Source organism: Pinus tabuliformis, chromosome Q, assembly GCF_031772625.1.
Source record: "Pinus tabuliformis cultivar Carrire ecotype Pingquan chromosome Q, CPIR1, whole genome shotgun sequence".
In the NCBI taxonomy this organism is placed as follows: domain Eukaryota; kingdom Viridiplantae; phylum Streptophyta; class Pinopsida; order Pinales; family Pinaceae; genus Pinus; species Pinus tabuliformis.
This window is the reverse complement of record NC_142296.1, coordinates 222,762,563-222,767,980: the sequence shown is the minus strand read 5'-3', so window position 1 is coordinate 222,767,980 and position 5,418 is coordinate 222,762,563.

The following is a 5,418-nucleotide window of genomic DNA, read 5'->3' as shown; positions in this document are numbered from 1 at the left end:
ACAGAGTGAAAGGGAAGGTAACACCAGAGGAGGAAGGCCATACCAGTGAGGAAGAGGTAATGGCAGAGGCAGAGGAAATGCCTATCAGTGTTACAAGTGTCACAAGTGGGGACACAGGTCCTTTGAATGTCCTGAAAACGAACAAACTGGGCAGAGGGGAGCATATATTGCTCAGCCCAATGAAGCGGAGGCACCACCACAGGAGGTGGAGAATATGCCAGAAACTGGGGAAGCCTTGGTATTGAACAAGGTGTTATTAAAACCAGCCAAGGAAGTAGTTGATCAGACACAGAGGAAAGCATTATTCCGGACTGTATGCAAGTCACACGGAAAATGTTGTAAGTTGATTATTGACAGCAGGAGTACCGATAATTTGGTAGCTACAGAGATGGTGGAGAAACTGGGTTTGAAGAGAATAAGACACCCAACTCCATACAGGGTGTCGTGGTTGCAGAAGGGACACCAATTGTTAGTTGATGAACAATGCGAGGTGGATTTTCAGATAGGAAAGTATAAGGATAAAGTGATTTGTGACATCATGCCGATGGATGTGTGCCATATTCTACTAGGTAGACCATGGAAATGCCATCAAAAGGTAGTCCATGATGGAGTGGAAAATTGTTACCGATTTTTCAAGGATGGGATAAAGCATACCTTGGTACCTATGAAAGAAGCCAAGGAAGGAGAGGAGACAACATAAACAAGCGGAATGAAAGAATTACTGTTGGGAGGAAAGGAGTTTCTGCAACATATTGAAGAGAGTGAAATGGGTTATGCGGTTGTGAGAAGACCAAGAACAACATTAGTACATACCAACTTTAGTGATTTTCCAAAAGAGATACAAAACATGTTGAAAGAATTTAGTGATATTGTGGTAGATGATCTACTGGACAAATTACCACCAAAGAGGAGCATCAATCACCATATTGATTTTATTCCAGTAGCTAGTTTGCCAAACAAGGCTACCTACCAGATGAGTCCAAAGGATAATGAAGAAATCCGGAATCCGATGCAGGAGTTGTTGGATAAAGGACTGATTCGGGAGAGTTTAAGCCCTTGTGCAATTCTGACCATTTTAGCTCCCAAGAAAGGAGGTGAGTGGAGAATGTGCACAGATTCCTGGGCCATTAATAAGATCACTATTAGGTACAGATTCCCATTACCTCGAATGGATGATATGATGGATTGTTTGAGTGGAGCAGCATACTTTTCAAAGATAGACCTAAAAAGTGGCTACCACCAAATCAGAATTCGAGAAGGTGACGAGTGGAAGACAACTTTCAAGACAAATGAAGGCTTGTACGAATGGCTGGTTATGCCGTTTGGATTGAGCAATGCTCCTAGTACGTTCATGCAGTTGATGAACAAGATGCTCAAGGAATTCATTGGAAAATTTGTGATTGTGTATCTAGATGATATACTGATATTCAGCAAGACAAAGGAGGAACATTTTTGACACGTGAGGTATGTATTAGAAAGATTGTAACATAATAAATTATTGATAAATATGAAGAAATGTTCTTTTTTCAAGAAAGAGTTAATTTATTTAGGATTTGTGATTGCTGAGAATGAATTAAAAATGGATCCAGAAAAGTTTGCAGCTATGGTTAGCTGGCCATCTCACAAAAGTTTGTTTGAGGTACAGAGCTTTCATGGATTGGCGAGTTTTTATCGGAAATTTATTAAAAATTTCAGTGGGATTTGTGCACATATGCTAGATATTATCAAAAAAACAAATCAACCTTTCCATTGGACAAAAGTGGCAGAGAAGAGATTTCATTGGCTCAAAAAGAAAATAATTGAAAGACAAATTTTAAGATTACCGAACTTTAACAAACTTTTCCAAGTTCGTTGTGATGCCAGTGGGACAACCATTGGTGTAGTACTCAGCCAAGAGGACAAATCGGTAGCCTATTTCAGCAAGAAACTAAATGAAAGTAGGCAAAAATACATGTCCTATGACAAGGAATTTTATGCGGTGGTTCAGGCACTAAAGCATTGGAGGCATTATCTGTTGGCAAATGAATTTGTCTTATTTTCAGACAATTCAGCGTTGCAGTATATTATGCAGCAGCATAAGCTGAACCATAAACATGCAAAGTGGGTGGAGTACTTACAGAGTTTTACATTTGTGTTGAAACATATCAGCGGTCAAGCCAACAAAGTGGCAGATGCGTTAAGTAGGAGGAATCTGATCCTACAGGAAAGTACCATACAAGTGTTAGGATTTGAACACCTTAAGGACTTGTATGGGGCAGATGCAGATTTTAAGGAAGCTTATGAAGCTTGCCAAAATCCATTATTGAGAGATAGCAGTTCATGGCTGGACTATAACATGCAAGAAGGATTGTTGTTCAAAGGAGGGCAGTTATGTATTCCGGAATGTTCTATGAGAGAGAACTTAATCCAAGAAAAGCATAGTGGAGGTTTAGCTGGGCATTTTGGCATAGACAAGACCTTGGATCAGTTAAGCCACTTTTACTATTGGCTGAGGATGCACAGAGATGTACAAAGATTTGTAACTAGATGCAAAATGTGTCAGCTTGCCAAGGGACACAGCCAAAACACAGGGTTGTATGCACCCTTACCCATTCCGAGTAGACCATGGGACTCAGTCAGTTTAGACTTTGTCTTAGGCCTGCCAAAGACACAATGGGGATTCGATTCCATCATGGTGGTGGTGGATCGTTTCACTAAAATGGCACATTTCATTCCATGCAGGAAAACCAGTGATGCCACACATGTAGCGCATTTGTTCTTTACCGAGATAGTCAGATTACATGGCTTGCCAAAGTCTATTGTTTCGGATCGCGATGTTAAATTTACAGGGCATTTTTGGTGAACCTTGTGGAAGAAGTTAGACACCAAACTAAACTTTAGCTCAACTTATCACCCACAGATCGATGGCCAAACCGAAGTGGTGAACCGGAGTCTAGGAAATTTTTTGAGGAGTTTGGTTGGAGAAAATTCTCGAAAATGGGATCGTGTGCTTGCACAAGCGAAATTTGCTTATAATGATTCACCCAACCAGAGTACAAGTAGTAGTCATTTCCAGATCCTATACGGAATGCACCCATGTGGAGTACATGAGTTATGGGATTTGGGATAGTTGGAGCGTAGAAGTGCTGATGGTGAAGACTTCGCAAAGGCAATCAACGATCTTCATGAACAGGTGAAATTAAAATTACAGAATAGTAGCCAAAGATACAAGCAGAAGGCATATTTGAAGAGGCGGGAGGTGCAATTCAACGTAGGAGACCTAGTATTAGCACACCTATGCAAGGAGAGGTTTCCTAAAGGTGAGTACAACAAGTTGAAATGGAAAAAGATTGGGCCTTGCAGGATTCTTCAGAAATTTTCTGCAAATGCTTACGAATTGCAGTTACCTCCAGGTATTGGAATTTCACCCATTTTCAATGTATCAGACCTGTACCACTACATTGCAGTAGAGGATGAAGACAGTTCGAAAAGACGAACACGGGACACCCAAGAAGAGAGTGACATGTGGATTAAACAAATGCCCCCAGAAAAGCCTCTAGAGATCGAACAGATCCTAGATACCCAGGTGGCTAGATGGACTCGACGGAAGGAATATCTGCAGTACCTAGTCAAGTGGAAGGGTCATCCTATTGAAGACAATTCTTAGTTAGATGCTAGCTAGATTCAGATTTCTGGGTACTTTATTGAAGAGCTCATGGACAGGAGCCATGAATTTGATTCACCCCGAGAGCCTGATGCAGGAGCACCCGAATGAAGAGGCAACAACTAGGAGTTGGTTCTTGTTTGTTGTTTGTTTTCCCATTCTATTTTGACAAATAGAGAGGGAAACATCTCAAATTTCTAGTTTATTTAGTTTCATTTTGTGTTATTGTAAATAAAAGCTAAATCAGCCATTTTTAGCTTTGATTTGGACAAGATAGGCTTAGATGAGAATTAGTTGAGAAAATTGTCTCAAATTTGGAAAAGCAGTTCCTTGAACTGTAAGAGGAATTGCCACTGTTGTATTAAAAATGACACAATAATGTAAAGTAAGGGGTTAGCCGAATGGAGAAGAGTTGTAAGCCCACGGGCAAACTGTAAGGAAGACCATAGAGAGAGTCTGAGTCAAAAAAAAAAATTACTTGCCTTGTTTCTTTTTCTTTATGCGCAAGTCCAATTTAGAAATTGTGTATCTATGACTTTAAATGGTTGAAAGACTAAAATTAATCTGAATTATAGCTTCTTTGTATGCTTATATTCTTGCAGGTGAATTCGACATGACCAAAGAGGCGAAAAGCTTCCATAAAAGAGATTGTTCGCAACATAGCGGAAGCAAGGAAAAGGTTTGAAGATAGAGGAACGCAAGGCTGAAGAAGTGAGACTCAGGGGCCGTCGGATCTAAGAGATCAACGGTGGAGATTATTTTGACGGAGTTTTTATGCAATTTTGGGCCGCAAGCAGAAAACCCAAATTACATTGAAATCGGCGAAAAACGGAGTTTGAACAGACCCGGACCCGACATTTCATGAAGCAAAATTAATAACCTATCAGGTCCGAGAGGTTAGTTGCATCAGAGTTTTATAGAGGTGGGGTGTTGGCCTTAGGATACTCCGATTTGCGACTTGCGATATCGCAGCGGAGCAATACCGATAGCCGATAATCGCCGATCGGGTATCAGAGGGGTTGGAGAGTGGAGATCAGTGTCGCGGACCTGACGAGACCACAAGTGTGGTTTATAAAATTTTAAGTCTGGTTTTGTGTTCTGGCCTTGTTTGGAGTATGCTTCCTGTATAAACAGGATAGCAATGCTTTGAAGCACCGATCGTGTATTTAGGGAAACGATAGTCGCATATCGGAGGGGCGATGAAACATGTATGCGCATCACGCGAAGGAAGCGATGCCGATTAGCGATAAAGCTAACCTCGGTAAATGTGCAAAGGCCATATTAAAGGTCGAAAGGGGTGTTTGTATGTGTATTTCCTTATAAAAGTTTTAAGAAGGTAAATAGTGCCGATACATGGTTTCCTCCACACTAACCAAAGGTTAAGAGGGTTATATATATACGTTCTGTAAGAGGTTAAATAAGGGATTCTCTAGGGATGGAAGAATCCCAATAAAGGAAAAGAATCACTGCCAAAGCTGAAAACCCTAAGGTTTAGAAAATAGCGCCTACTGTTAATCGGTGGCATCAGAGAGCCTACCTTTGGTCCACATGGTATGAGCCTAAAAATTACTTTCTCCCAAACTCTAACACTACTCAAATTAGTGTCTTCATGATCTAGTTACCTACTAGCTTGAGTGCCCCTCTTGCCCAACTTGGAGTTTACTCCCATTATCTTGCAATAGTACATATCACCATATTCTTGCATTCACATATCTTCCCCTTAAATCTCAAGATTAATAACCATATTATATTTTGATACTTTCCCTATTATGAGA